Source organism: Diceros bicornis, chromosome 8 (genome assembly GCF_020826845.1).
Source record: "Diceros bicornis minor isolate mBicDic1 chromosome 8, mDicBic1.mat.cur, whole genome shotgun sequence".
NCBI lineage: Eukaryota > Metazoa > Chordata > Mammalia > Perissodactyla > Rhinocerotidae > Diceros > Diceros bicornis.
Genome location: NC_080747.1, coordinates 50,140,270 through 50,157,621, shown reverse-complemented (window position 1 = coordinate 50,157,621; position 17,352 = coordinate 50,140,270).

Here is a 17,352-nt window from a genome sequence, read left to right as displayed (position 1 = left end):
AACACTAACTTGAAAAATTATATGTACCCCCATGTTCATTGCAGCATTATTTCCAATAGTCAAGACATGGAGGCAACCTAAGTGCCCATAGATAAATGAATAGATAAGTAAAAGGTGGTATATATATATAAAATGGAACATTATTCAGCCATAAAAAAGAAGGAAATCTTGCCATTTGCAACAAGATGGGTGGACCTTTAGGACATTATCCTAAGTGCAATAAGTCAAACAGAGAAGACAAATACCATATGATCTCATTTATATGTGGAATCTAAAAAACACACAGACAAAAACCCAAACTCTTAGGTATAGAGAACAGATTGGTGGATGCTGGAGCCAGAAGGGGGGCGGGGGTGGTGTGTGAAATGGGTGAAGGAGGTCAAAAGGTAAAAACTTCTATTTATAAAATAAATAATTCATGAGGATATAATATACAACATGGTAACTATAGTTAATATACTATATTGTATATTTCAAAGTTGCAAAGAGAGTAAGTCTTAAAATTTTCATCATAAGGAAAAAACCTTCACCCATTACCCCACTATCTTAATAAGCAAGCTATGATAGCATATTGCATTATTCTCTTCTAGCAATTTTCATGTGTACCTTTATATATTTAAAAAGTGTTATGGTTTTGAATCCTGATTTTTTCCATAGTTAATTGGTTGTATGTACTTTACATGTTGCTATATTGTTTTTCACAATAGGTTTTTAATAGCTGTATAACGTTCAATGAAATGAGTATAATGTAGCTGGTTTTTATCATTGTTGGAAATGAATAGCTCTGTGAAGTCAAGATTCTACAGCATTGTATACATCGGTAGGTTATAGATATCTCGTTATTTTAAGCGTATTCAACCCAAACCCTTTCACTTCTATTTTCTGATATTTATATCTGATTTTCAATATTAAAATAATAACATCAATGGGGTACAGAATTTCAAATTGTTGTTCCTCTTTCTCTAATAATTCAGAGGAGTGGGACTGAAGGTTCCATCCCTCCAATCACATGATTGGTTCCTATGGCAACCGGTCTGCATCCTTAGATGCTTTCCAAAAGTTACTTTATTAACACATACTCAGGTGTAGTTGAAAGGGATTTATTATGAATATCAAGACAGCTTTATTGTTCTTATTAGTAGGGAAAGAAAAACATCAATTTGAAATTCTGTACCTCATTGATATTATTCTTTTAATATTAAAAATCAGATATAAATATCAGAAAATGGAAGAGACAGGGTTTGGGTTGACTGATGGTCTCTAAGTAACGAATGCAGTTGGCTGGCTAACAAACACGTGATTTTGTCTTGGATCAATTCAGATGTAGGCTGTATACTTATCAACCATCTAGCCATTGTTTCATCCACAAGGCACTTATTTTTACTTTTTGTTTGTAAAAGCCAATCTGTAGAATATACCATTAGGAAGGCTCTGCAGAAGGTGGATTTGAACTCTGGAAAATTGGAAAAGATAAAAACATGCTAAGACAGATGAGTATTCATTTGCTTTGTGAAACAACTATGCCAGTCAACTGGTTAATATCAGTTTCATACATTAATTCCAAATATTCATTGATATATCTACATATCAATGTATACATAGGGTTTATAAAAAAAATGAAAAAGTTGAGTAAACAAAATTTTTGCAATTTTTTTAAGAGAAGTATCAACTTTTATGAATATTAAGAGAGAGACTTAGTAGAATTTGGCCAATAGACTAGATGTGGATTAGAAAGCAAGGGGATTCGGATATAATAATTATGATTATTCCCATACTATTTTAGGCTCAGAATAAACTCAATGTATCCATGAATAAAACTTTAATTTTCAAATTCCATAAAGCAATTTCATTAAATTTATTCGTGCCAGTGATTTTTCAAGTAAATATTTAGGTAATTAGAAATTGTAGCATTCGTTTCATTCATTGCCCTTTTTTTCACTATTTTTACCTTACATCATGATAGGAAATATTTAATAATATCCTTGTTATAGAGATTTTCAAATGATAAAAATTCTGAAATTTCTGAAAAAGTATGTGTTTAGTCATGTAATGTTATTTGTTGGGCAACATATATGTATAAAATTCTTTATTATATAATTCAACTAAATTCCTAAATTTAAATAGGTTCCCTGTTATATCTTCAGGCACACACATTCACATACTGATGACACATAGTTCTTGCCCACAGAAGTGTATAGTTTAAAAGGGAGGAAAAACAAAAGTCACAAATAAGTATGAGGAAATGTATAGTTATATAGAAATGTAAAACAGGATAGTGATAACAATAAGTAATTGATTAACTCAGTCTTTGGTGGTATGCAGGCTGTTACAGTATTAAAAAAATAGAAGAAACAAATATTTCTTGGATAAAGAGTTGAAATATTTTAAGTTAAAATAGAAAGAGGAAAATAATTCCTCGAAATCAGAACAGTGTATAAGAGTTTGGTGTGAGATTTTATAATACACCTTCATGTACTTTGTGGTTACATGTGATGGGGTTTTATTCGTTGCAGGTCTTAGCTGAAAATAATAGAAACAGACTTTGGTTAAGTTGAAAAGAAATAAATTAACTGGGACGATGTCTGATATCTCAGATTCAATGGGAAGGCTGGAGAATCAATTTCGTAGAGTAAGCCAGGAAAAAAGGAGTTCTTGGAAAGTGACTATTCATGATACTACCTGGGGTGCCTCATAACTGGGCTGCCAGTGCATCTGGGCTCCTGCTGCCATCACTGCCACCATTTCTCAACTTTTCTGTGACTTTTCATAATTCCTTTAAGATTCAGACTCTAAGTAGTACCATTTGTTTGACAAATTGTGGGACACAAAAATCTAAGGATTGAAGAAGGAAATTTCTGACCCCCATTGGGTGTCCAGTGTGAGATGGATAACCAACACTAAGAAAATGTCCACAAGGGGAAGAAAGAAAGTAAGGATGAGTTTCAAATGACAAACTCATATAATATTCGTTAGAAAATTTTACACCACTACACAAAGGTTAGACTTTTGCTTGTAGGCAATAAGAATTCAAGTCTGTATCTTAAGCAGAATAATTAATTTTGTCAGAATTGAATCTGAGAAATAACTTCAGTAACAATGTGGATGATAATAACTTCAGTAACAATCTAGCTCTGAGAGTCTCTTGATAGGCAATCTAGGTGACTCATAATATTCCTGAAAACAGATGATCAGTATCTTAACCAGCAAAATGGTGGTGCAGTTCAGGAGAAGAAAAAGAAAAAAGTAGATATAATAGCTATTTTTGAAGCAGAATTTGGAGAGTTTAGTAACCTATTGGAGGTGAGAGATAATGGAGAGAAATGAGCCAGAGATATCTTGTAGGTTCCTGAATTGGCTAACTGGGTAATTGGGATGCTGATGAAAGATAATTAATTCAGTTTTGGATCCACTATGCTTGACATAAATTGAACATTCAAGAATTGCAAAATATTGGTCTAGTTTGGAGGCATAGTTTTTACAGTCTTTAACATAGGGAACACTAATACTCCAGGGACATATGTAGAAAGAGAAGCCAGAAAGAAATAGCAAAAACCAAGATGAGTATTTTGATGGAAGCCAAGAAAATAGACTCCCAAGAATTAATAGGAAGTCAGCTGAGTTACGTGCTATTGAAATCAAAGAGAAAAAGTGAAGTGCTAGAGGTTTAGATACTAGGTAGTCAGTGATATTCTTAACAGAGCAGTTTCTTGAGAGTGGTAAGGAGAAATCATGATTGGAAATGCTAAAGAAAGAATTTGCAGTCACAAAGGTTTAAAGATATTTGTCACAATAAGAAAGGACAATTAGGATGTTATTTTGAAAAAGGAGATAAGGATGAGGGAAGGGTTATTTAAAGATAATTTTATAAAGCAGTATTATTATAATGTACAAAATTAACACACTATTTTTGTCTTAGTTTAGTCCAACATGATTTACTTCTTTTATTAAATAGGCTAACAATGCTATTTGAATTATACATTAATTTATTATATGAATTTAACAATTTGTACATTTATTGCTTACTCATTTAGAATAATTTAATGTTACTGATGACAAAATTTTAAATACTTACATTTAGCCACTTCTAATGAAAAACAATGGCTTAGAATGATATATTTATAGGATAGTCCTGAATTTTATGAAAATGTTTATAAATAAGTACACAATAAAATAAATTTATTCATTGGAAAGGTAATCATCAGAAATAGAATAAGGTTTGAAACTTCACTTTAGCAGGTATGAAGAGCATAAGAAGATTTATTTTATAGTTATCTGCAGTATTAAACCTTGGTTTATTTTGTTGAAAAATTTATTTACATTAAAAAGAAAATACTGAGAATGTATTATATTCAACCTCTATAGAGAACATTAAGAGACAAATAATTGACCGTTATTTCACCTTTTCTTAGTTTGTTCTGAAAACCTCATCATCAAACAAGCAAACAAGAAAATCAATCACGGAAATTGTACTATCAAAAATTTAGTTACAACGCTCTGAAGAGTAATTGAAATGTTTGTTTAATAGTATGTCTTAAAATAACCCAGAGCTCCCCACAAGTGTGGCAAATTGGTGTACAGGTTGTGAGTTATCAATGTGCCAAGGTATTGAGGGCCTTAGCATTTGGGACACGAGTCAACTAGGCTGACAGCTATTAGCCTCAAACAGCCTTGCTGAACCCGGTATTCCCTAAAAATATATTTTTTATGTGTTCCATGATGCAAAAAGTTTGTGAATCACTGCTTTAACGAATAAAATCTTTGTAAAATATTACACTTTCAATGGATTTTTTTTCTTGAAGGAAATTTTATTTTAGCTTTTAGAAATTTTAGAAAATTCAGCTATTTTAATATATTTTTCTTTACTATGAAATCATACATGATCATGATAACAAATGTAGACAAATAATAAAAGAAGCATAAAGAAAATGTCTCATTATCCCACAGTTTATACATATATACTGTAAACATTTCAAGACATTTTTTTCAAGATGAGTTTGTGTGTGTGTTGTGTTTGTGTTTAATAAGCTTGGGTTTGTCCGTTGAATGAATGAATGTGTGGGGGAAGAAAAAGACATAGAAAGCTTGGAATTGGGATTCTAAAGTTCATATAATTAATATTATAATATTAGAAAAAATACTGGAGAGGATGACAACAATTGTATTATTGATAGGAAAGGGATTTATGAAAATGTGTGTTAAATGATGATTATATCAAAGGTTTATCTGTGCCAGGAGCAACAAGAACTGGATGAACAGAAGAAAATCCCTTAATTTAAAGTTGGTATTTAAAAGACAGAATTTATATCAGGAATAAACTATTGTGTGGAGTATTTATTTCTTAATCTCTTTCCTTTTGATTATATCAGAAATATAGGTTATATTGTTCTAGAACCATAGCCTGAGGGAAAGTATTATCAGCAATTGTGTTTAGGAATAGTTTCTCTAAATTAATTTTAATCACTGAGTGTATTTATATCCAATAACAAGAATAGTTATTTTCTCATATAACTCTTGTTAGTTCAATGCCTTTATTACACACACAAGTTTCAGGAGTTGTGTGTATAGATATATCTTCAAGTCTCTTTTGCCTTTAAATTAGAAAAGGATAAAACTTTTCCATATAACTTATTAGATCTGGACATTATGTGAATACTTTTAATTTTTCTGTCATCTAATAAAACCTCTGTAGGTGGTGTCTGCAGAACATCTGTTTTGATTTGATATCTTTTGTAGTTTTTTTAATTTTAGTGAATCTGGTTGCCATTTGAATATTTGTTTAAATGGAAAAAGAGTACTACTATAGTTTTTTTAAAAGGGAAAACTAGGCATATGTATTTCATAAGATGATAATAGGTAGATTTTCCTTTCATAAGAACCTTGGATTTGACAATAGTTCAGGTTACAATATAACTCCAAATATGTTCTGTTTTTCTCCTTTATTTTTATCATTGCTTTGAGGTACACAGAATTAAGTTGTTTGAATTTTTCAGTTCATATAACACTATTCTCATTGGTTAATGTACTCTTATATTGTTATATATTATTATTTTAATCTTTTTCTCATCCATGATGTTACCAATATACAGATAAAGCCACTGCTATATATTTTGTGGTCTAGACATATTCAGTCAAGAGAATCAACAAACTGTTACCTTCCAGAAGCAAAGTGGCTAAATAATATGATGTGTTTTAAGAGAAATAAAGCCCATATGACAAACCGATAAGGCAGATAGCATCCTATAATCGTTAATCAGTCCTGTTTTTACACAAGAATATAAAATAAGTTATAGATAATTTTGGAGAAAATGCCACTGAGAATTAAATAGCCTTTTAAAATCTTTTTTAAATGCATTTTTCTCTGTAAATCCAGAGCTCAAAATTGAATACCTTTAAGAATAAAGAAGTTATCTCCACATTACTATCCCTTAAACTTACATGTCAACACACATACAGACACACACACACATTCATAGTTAAAAATTAAAGATTGTTTCACAACTTTTTAATTTCTGTAAATCTATTTGTACACAGAAGCTAAGAGCCACAGTTTTTTATGTATATGCATACACATGTACATATGTATCTGTATGCATATATGACTTATTTCAAGGCACTGGCTTACACGATTAGATTATTGAACCTGGTAAATCTGAAATCTGTGGGACAGGACAGCAGGCTGGAGACTTTCTAGTAGGAGTTGATGCTGTAGTCTTGAGGCCAAATTTCTTCTGCCTCAAGGAAGCTTCAATTTGTTCTTAATGCCTTTCAACTGATTGGGTGAGGCACACCCAGATTATCAAAGATATCTTCTTAAAGTCATCTGATAGTAGATGTTAGCCATATCTATAACATACCCTCACAGCAACACCTAGATTAGTGTTAAATTGAATAACTGGATACCATAGACCAGCCAAGGTGACACAAAACTAACAATCACAAATAATATAAACTGCAGATAATAACCACATATAATATTGTACACAGTATATATACACAAATGGTAGTTTTAGATGGACTGTTAGCTGTCAGTTAGAATGATTTATTTCTTAAATAATCAAAACTACAATAAGTGCAATATAAGTTGATTGTTCCAGTCTTTTCACAGGTTCATTAGCTCTATAATAGAATATTAGTGCTAACTAAATTTCACTGAATTGTGTTTAATTATGAAAAGAACAAGTTAGTTAGATATTTCCATAAAAAGCTCTTTCAAAATTTAATTCAATGTATTTTCCAAAAGATAATCTGATTAAGATAAAAGATAATTTGATTAAGGTCGCTAAAGTTCAAAGCATCTCAGATAGTGGTATAAAAATTTTTGATAACCAGTGTTAGATTATATGTTTAATTTAAACAATTGTATTAATAACACATTGGTATTTGCTCTTTGTAGTTCTGAATATAATAATTCAAATTATGGAGCTAGTTTTAAGTATTGGGTCTTTACTATACAATGATACAAAGGAACTTAAACCATCATGATATGTTAATGATGATAAAATAGTATCAATGATAAAGAAACAGCTGGAGGGCCAGCCTGGTGGTGCAGCGGTTAAGTGCACGTGCTCCACATTGGCAGCCTGAGGGTTTGCAGGTTCAGATCCCCGACGTGCACCAATATACCACTTGTCAAGCTGTGCTGTGCTGACATCCCACATAAAGTGAAGGAAGATGGGCATGGATGTTAGCCCAGGGCCAATCTTCCTCAGCAAAAAGAGGAGGATTGGCGTTGGATGTTAGCTCAGGGCTAGCCTTCCTGACAAAAAAAAAAAAAAGAAATAGGTGGATGTCTACATGATGGAAAAATAGTAAAACATGTAAGGAATCTTTCTGTCTTAAAGAAGAAACCACATTTGATGGACACGTGTGTCAACTTAGTATATTCCTTATATATAGTACATAGTTGTTATAGTCATTCTTTCTAAAGTTATAAGCACTACGTAAGTCTCATAATTTGATTAAGTTATATAAACCAGAAAGTAGGTGATGAGGAAAATGAAGAAATCAGTGATGAATCCTAGATGTCTGGCCTGATTATCTAAACAAATAATGCTTCCACGGGGGGAGAAAAATAGATGTCATGTTGTGCTGGAAACACTAAATTCTGTTTTGGAATTAAGTTTCACCTGCATGTGAAACATCTAAGTGGAGTCTAGTAGGCATTTGGATATGTTAATTAGGAGCTAAGGTAGAAGTCTGGATTAGAGAGCCAAATTTGGAAATGACCAGAATGTAAATAGTATTTAAACAATGGAAATGAGTGAATCATTTAAAGAGAAAGTTCATCTAGAGAAATAAAGGCATATGTAGTCGGTCATCTCAGACAGTAAGAATATAAAAGTATAAGTGTGTCTAATAATTTTTCTTGGATAAGAGGGAAACAAACTTTTAATAGAATCACTATTAGGCTTAGAAGTAGTGTTGAGTCTATTTGATGTGTTTTTAAACAAATCCAATCTGCTTGGTTGTATAATTTTTTTTTCAAGAAACCTGCAATTGATTAGATGCAGAAGTAAGAAAATTGATATTTGAGGGGCTGGCCCATGGCTTAGCGGTTAAGCGCGCACGCTCCGCTACTGGCTGCCCGGGTTTGGATCCCGGGCGCGCACTGAGGTACCGCTTCTCCCACCATGCTGAGGCTGCGTCCCACATACAGCAACTAGAAGGATGTGCAACTATGACATACAACTATCTACTGGGGCTTTAGGGGAAAAAAAAAAGGAGGAGGATTGGCAATAGATGTTAGCTCAGAGCTGGTCTTCCTCAGCAAAAAAAGAGGAGGATTAGCACAGATGTTAGCTCAGGGCTGATCTTCCTCACACAAAAAAAAAATTGATATTTGAGTTGAAATATTATTATGGTTTCATTAGATAAGTAAGATGAGATGAGATAGAAATATATTTATATTAAGGCTGTTTGTAAAAAAAGGGGTTAAAATGATAAATCACGTAATTTCAGTTGAGCAACAATAGAAGTGAAGACAGTTATGTAGGTCTATAGCTTGGAGTATTAATGAGGTTGAAGAATTTGTGCAGTGACATATTTGAATAAATGACCTGGAGGAAGAGGAGTACAGTTTGAATAGTGAGATGGTTGTTAACAGGACCAAACGTAGCACAGTTTCTAGTGTAGGATGTATCCATGGAATTGGGTTACAAAAGTGCAGTACATGTAGTTGAGAGTTTTGTGTTGGGGAAGGAAGAAAGATGCAAGTGGTCTACCCTTCTTCTATCAAAATAGCTAGGAAGCAGTCATGGAAATTAATTTTAAACCAAATATTCTATTCAGATATGTTGATTTACATCCTTTTAGTATCTGAGGCCAAAAACTTCAAAATCATCATTGAGTCCTTTCTTTCTTTGGCACCTATCCAATCTTCAGCAAATTCTTTGGTCCTAACTACAAACAAGATATGGATTCTAGCCATTTATCACTACTTCCACTGCTACCACTCTAGGCAAATTCACCATCAACTGTCAACCGAATTTCTATTGCTTACTAATTGTGCTTGCTGCTTCCACCACCGTACCTCTGTATTTAATTTTCTCCAGACAAACCAGAAACCATATTTCTGAAATCCAAATTATATCTTTTTCTGCTAAAAATCTTACAATGAATTGTCAACAAAGGAACCAAGAAGACACAATGGAGAAAGGAAAGTCTCTTCAATAAATGGTGTTGGGAAAATAGGACAGCCACATGCAAAAGAATGAAAGTAGACCATTACCTTACAACATACATAAAAATTAACTCAAAATGGATTAAAGACTTGAATGTAAGACCTGAAACCATAAAACTCCTAGAAGAACATATAGGCAGTATGCTCTTTGACATTGGTCTTAGCAGCATCTTTTTGAATACCACATCTACTCAGGCAAGGGACTCAAAAGAAAAAATAAACAAATGGGACTACATTAGACTAAAAAGCTTCCGCAAGGCAAAGGAAACCAGGAACAAAACCAAAAGACAACCCACCAACTGGGAGAAAATATTTGTAAATCATATACCTGACAAGGGGTTTATTTTCAAAATATATAAAGAACTCATACAACTCAACAACAAAAAGCAAACAACCAGATCAAAAAATGGGCAGAGGACATGAACTAACATTTTTCCAAAGAAGATATACAGATGGTCAACAGGCACATGAAAAGATGTTCAAAGTCACTAATTATTAGGGAAATGTAAATCAAAACTACAATGAGATATCACTTTACACCCATCAGAATGGCTATAATTACCAAGACAAAAAACAACACATCTTGGAGAGGATGTGGAGAAAACGGAATCCTCATACACTGCTGGTGGGAATGCAAACTGGTGTAGCCACTGAGGAAAACATATGAAGGTATCTCAAAAAAATTAAAAATAGAAATACCATACTAGCCAGCTATCCCACTACTGGGTATTTATCCAAAGAACTTGAAAACAATTCAAAGAGATTTATGCATCGCTATGTTCATTGCAGCATTGTTCACAATAGTCAAGATATGGAAACAACCCAAGTGTGCTTCAACTGATGAATGGCTAAAGAAGTTGTGGTATATATATATATATAGTGGAATACTACTCAGCCATAAAAAGGACAAAATCATCCCATTTGCAACAACATGGATGGATGTTGAGGGTATGATGTTAAGCAAAATAAGCCAGGCAGAGAAAGACAAACACCACATGCTTTCGCTCACATGTAGAAGATAAGAAAACACATGGATAAAGAGAACAGACTAGTGGTTACCAGAGAAGAAGGAGGTTAGGGGGTGGGCAAAAGGGGTAAAGGGGCACATATGTATGGTGACAGATAAAAATTAGACTATTGGTGGTGAGACACTGATAAATAATAATGTACACCTGAAATTACACAAAGTTATAAACCGTTATGACTCCATAAAATAATTAAAAAAAAATACAAAAAAACCTCAGTTGAAGAATATTTAAAAAAAATAAATAGAAAAAAATCAAAAAAGTAAAAATCTTCCAATGATCTCTATCCCGCTCTTTGTAAAAACAAAAGTAATTACAAAAGTCCGTTACCTCTTTTCTCATCTCCAATTGCTCTCTCCCTAACCACTGCTGCACGGACTGGCTCCTGGCTGTTCCCCAGTCTTACCAGGCATACTCCTGCCTCAGAACATGTGCACTTGCTAATCTCTCTGCCTCATACTCTTCGCTCCCTAAATCAGCAGACATCACTCTCTCGTGTCATTCTAGCATTCACTCAAGTATCACTTTCTCAATTACACACCTGTTCCCTCTACTTAAAATTGAAACATATACTCTAACACTTCTATTTTAGTCTCTGTTTCATTTTTCTCCAGAGCACTTATATATAATAAACTATTATTTAATTTATTAATTCTACCTACTACCTCTTTATCCATAACAGAATCTAAATTCAACAAGGGCAGTGTTTGTTTATTCATTAAATTTTAATGTTTCCTTTACTACTTTATCATCTGGATCTAGGATGCTATTACAAAGTTAGTTCTCAATGTGTATTTATTGTATGAAAGATTGAGTGAATTTATTGAAACATATCAATTCTATCTTAAGTTAAGATACTTTCCAATAAGAAACAGTGGAGTTTGTACTTACATCTTGAGCATGAAAGACAAAAATCTGTCAACACCCTAATTAATTAACAGGGGAGACATTTTAGAAAAAAGTGGATTTTGTTCTGCTGTTTTACATTCGACAGCATATACACGAGGCCCACTTGAACTACTCTGGTTTTCAATTCCGACCTCATGTTTCAACAAAGAGATTTTTTAATAAGTTGAATGGTACGAAAATATTATGCTAATATACTTGTGTAAATATGCAAATATTGATATATTAAGCTTTAGTAGAACTCTTAAGCAAATCTAACAATAAATGATGCCAAGTTTATCAATTGTGATTTGGGTGTTTTAAAACACCGTGAAATTACCCAAAGCGAAGCTGACGCCAATTTCACTCTGACAAATGAACTTTTTTCAATTAATATTTTGTATAAACGTTGTGTGTCTTAGAAAAGCCCCAAAACGCCATGAACAAATGTACAGGCTTTGGCCTAGATTCTGTTGGCATTTCTCTTGGAAGCCAAGTCTTATTTTCATCATCAAGGCCTCTCACAGAAGACTCGTCTCACGTTGGATACACGCCTGGTTCATCTAGATGTGAGCCAACTGATTGCTGGGACAACAGATGAGCCTGTTCAATCCACATGCTTATCTGCCAAATAAAGCTTAAAATGTCTCAAAGTGTAATAAAGTACCATCTAAAATCAGTGCTTGATCAAATTGGACGTATAAATACAGAGAATTTTAATTCTTGTCTTTCTCATCTTTCTTCATTACAGGGAATTAGAAAGAGGAAATTGTCCAGCTTGGGACAAAATTCTGCAAAATCCTGCTACAGGGAAGAATGATGAAAACCCAAGTAATGAAAATAAATAAATGTAAACTATCAATTCCAATGTTAATTTAGTACTGTCAGGCTAGTCAAAAGGTTCTTTTTTTTTTTTTATTTAAACCGTAATAGAAATATGATAGCCGACGAGTATATCGCGGTGATCCTAATAAAGTGTTTGATTCTAAATAATATTATTGTTGTTTTCCCATGAGTGATTCTTTTTAGCGTCTTATAAAAGATTCAGATAATTTCTCTAGCAAAATGCTACATTCTCTTCAATTTGTTCATGCAATCTGAAGCGAGTCAAGAGGTCTGGGATGCTCATCTGATTGTCCTTGAACTTCAGTCAGGAATTTATTACCCACTAGATCCTAAATATTCAAAAGAAGAATTCTGAATTATTGCATCTGCTTTTGGTTCTCAAACCCTAAAGTTTATGCCTTTAACAATAGTTGACGTAGAGTGGGTGAAAAAAACATCTGATTCTTTCCAGAGATTAGATAGATTAAACAGATTGAGGGAGGAAGAGCTTATGAAAAAACATGTTGAAGATGTCCAAGAATAAAAGGATCAGAACTTCAGGAGTCATAGGAAAGCCGTCAGGTCAGCAATCAGAGATGAACCCCAACAAGATCCCAGGCTCTGTGTTTCCTGAACCAGAGTGGTCACAGGAAGGTCCTCTAAAGCCAAACAGGAGAAATGCATGTATTTCCAGGGTGAAAACCTGTAGTGTATTACTGTCAATATGATGTCAAATGAGGAGCTCGCATTAAAAATAGCCATGATATAGTCCATAAATCTTAATCATGTCTGTACCTTAAGGTATTGCTCAGTCCTCTGTATCAGTCAGAGTTTAGTGAAGAAAACAGAAGCCACTCTGAGTATATCAGGGAGAAACTATTTAATGCATGGCATTGGTGCTTAGAAAATCATTATAAGGACTGAAGGAGTGGACTTAGGAAGAAGTCACACTAATGCAGCTGCAAACAAGACAGGGAAACTTGGACTGCTGCTACGATTATTGCTGCCTTGGAAACTGGCTCTTCCAATGAAATTGCTGATGGCTAAACACTGGAATGCAGAGTCTGGCATCAATAGACACTCAAGACTCTCCTAAATTTTTTGCCAGCAGCTATTGAAAAACAGTTAGCCTCTGTTCCACTTACATTTACCCAATATTATCTGATGATGTCCCATTGGTAGAACCTAATATGTACCCAGAATACTAGTTGCAAGGGTACTCTGCGAATGTGGTTTTAAACTTTCGAACCCATCTGAAAGAACTAATTCTCAGTCAGAATCTAAACTACATCTTTACCTTCTCAAAGCACCAGGTCTTGGACTCCATGAACCAGACTTTCTCAATGGGTGAGCTCTCCACAATTATCTGGGCCTAAGGATGCTCTGATCACACATACTTTTTCTTTGGAATCCTCACCCTGGCTAGGACAGCACTGTTCCATAATTTCATATCTGTCCTGGGTATATTTGGAGACTATATGTGTGTGCGTGCGTGGATGTGTGTGTGAATGCGCACTTCATGGTTATAGCAGTGTCACGGAAACTGAAAACCTTTGTATGTTTCCTTAGATTCCCTTTCCCTTGCACCCCATACCCTAAGAAGGGGCTATATATGCCATAGCATATTTGCTTTTATTAGTGTACTCCTAAATTATTACTTGTTGCGCATACGGGAATCAAACTTTAGGAAACACTGACTTAATATAACATTTTTGAAAAAAATAGTCATTTAATCAAGTGTGACCATATTTTCTTTGTTCTTTCACAAGAGATATGACTTTTGGGGATGTTACGTTTGATAAGTGGAACGGTGGGGACTAAGGAAATACCTATTAAATAAATGAATGAGTATAGTATTTATTTTCTAATTTTCTTATAGTTTTTAGTATTTTTAATTAAATGAATTATTTTTCAGTATTTAAATTTTTGTAGATTTACATAAATGAGGGAAATATTCATAAGATCTGCTGATGAGAAAAATAGAAGACATATGTACTTTTCTGTTCACCTTCACCACAGACCATACCAGACCATCTTTGCTATATATTAACAGCCAGGCTAATGTAGATATTTGAATTTACAAATTTACTAAAGATCACTATTCCCTGTTGACATTCAGTCATAAGAACTTCAGTCCACCCCTTGATCAACTATATATTCAATATTTCAGTCGACTGGACCATCAATAATACACACTACTCTTACTTTTATAATTTAGTTTTTAGACACACCTTTTTACTGTGTTTAACAGAAGAACTTTCATTAGAGGATCTCATATTGCCTGCAGTTCTGATGCATCACATAATAGCAGCATCTCTCCCTTTCGCAACATGTTGAAGAAGTCAGTTTCAGTTTATTGTCTCTATCTTGCACTTTGTAAGCTCTTCAAGTCTAATTCTGGTTCTATACCTTTCTCTATGTCAAACATCAGAGACAACATTTGCTCTTTCTCATTTTATGAAAAATCTGAAACAAAAAATCAAATTCAAACTGAAGGATAAATGAAAATATGTAGATCCTAAAATGATGTGTTATCAGGGTCACTTGCAACCTAACAAAAGACTGAAACCTTAAAACAAGAAAATAATAATCTTAAATTGCAAAATATCTGACTTTAGATTTTAGGCAGAGTTCTATTCAGTACCTCTGAAATCACATGCTGTAAACATATTTCGTGAACGCTTAAATAAGGTTTATTTGCTTATTTCATAGAGGCTGTCCATGGTTTTATTTCTTCAAGCTCAAACTTAATACTTTGAAACTTGACACAAAGTAGTGTCATTATTTAATGAGAATCACGACAATTAGCCATCATGCTTAAGAAATAGCTACGTGTGTTGGTGCAGTTAGAAAGTTCAACCAATTTATCTTGTCAAATATTTTTTATATGCGTAATAGATGACATTGGGATAATGGAATAAATATTATTTTATGTGATTTTTTTAAAAAGCTAGTTAAAATCATTCTGAAGTCATCTTGTAAACATATATTCAAATGAAAGGGTTTTTAAAAATCCACTTTAAATAACTCTTACATTCAGTAATCTTTAATATTTCTAATTCTGATATCTGTTCTGCATTTACTTAGATGAGGTTAAAAATTAAAATATATGCAATTAAACAAATAAGAATGTCAATAAAAGAGCTCATTCCCCTTATTAAAGTAACACAATATTTTCTATCATTTCTGTTGTTGTAATATTGTAATGTAAATGCTTTATTAAGAATCATAATAGCTTGAGTGACCAAATGAAAGCTTTCGGGAGAATTTTGTTTAGTTTATGGAGTCTTGGCTTTTTGAGAGCCTAATATAGAAGACAGACTAAAAAGTAAAAGAATGGCGTGATTTAATAGAAGTTTGTAATATAACTACAAAATGATTTTCTAAATTTACACTAAATATTACATATTTTTTATTATTTGAAATAAACCTACAAAGTGTTAAAATACTTTAATTTTATAGGCTGATAAAAGAAGATAAAAACAATCAATCAAAGAATCTAATCTATCACATTAACAATTAGTGAACTCAGTTTATCTATAAAATAGCATTGAAACACATGGTTTTGTCTTGAAACAATTTCATTAGACATTAATTAATTAGTTATATTTATGTGGATATGGCTCATAGAATAGATCTCCTGGAAGAACATCAAATAAAGAATTAATATTAAATATTACCTTAATATTAAAAAATATTAAATCAATATTAAATTAATATTAAAATTATTTATATTAAGACAATAAATAGAAACATGAGCATGTTTGAGATATTGCTTAGCATACATTACACTACACCGGAATGGTTAAGAGCACCGACTTTAGAATAAAGCATTTCTGAATTTAAATGTGTATCCTGAACTTTGACATTTCTAGCCCTTAAAACTTATACATACATTTTAATGAAACCTATATTTTGTTTTAAAGACTATTGTATAATTTAAAAATGAGCACAAACCAGTTTTAACTTACGGTAGAGTCACAATACATGGTTGTTATTGTTGATATCATTCGGTAAAAGAGAATAAATATTTTGTTTAAAACTATTAATGATATTTTACTAAATATTTTGGAATATCTGCAATTATGAAATGTAAAAGAAAGTTACAAAAAGAAGATGCCTATATAAGAAAACATATAAATGTATTTGCAGGAAATAGAAGTCCTAAGTAAATTAAACAGGGACCCATATGTATAGAAAAGTGCCTACTACATAGTACAAATTTTTTAAAATCTTGAAATACAGCAACTAACAAAAGAACTTATATTCTCATGAGGACAGACAGGAATGAAAAAATAAGAAAAACAAACACATTAGGAATGATAAGTACTATGAAGAAAAAGTACAGCAGTGCAATTAGAGAAAGAGTTATGGAGAATAATATTATTTTATATTGATTAGGCAGAATAGATATTTCTGATAAGATAATATTTAAGTAAACACTGAAAAGTGATCCATCACATCAACAGACTAAAAAAGAAAAATCATATGATCATATCAATAGATGCAGAAAAAACATTTGACAAAATCTAACACCCATTCATGCTAAAATCTCTCAGTAAACTAGGAATAGAGAACTTCTTCAACTTTATAACGAACATCTACAAAATCCCCGCAGTTAACAAAGTTGGAAGACTGAACTACCTAACTTCAAAACTTATTGTAAAGCTACAGCAATGAAGACAGTGTGATATTGGTGAAAGAAAAGACAAATAGATCAATGGAACAGAATTCAGAGCCCAGAAATAGACCCCAGTAAATATAGTCAATTTATCTTTGACAAAGAAGATATACAGATGGCAAATAAATAACTGAAAAAATGCTTCACATCATATGTCATCAGGGGAATGCAAATGAAACAACAATGAGAGACCACTAGAATAGCTAAAATCCAAAATATTGACAATACCAAATGCTGGTGAGAATGTGCAGCAACAG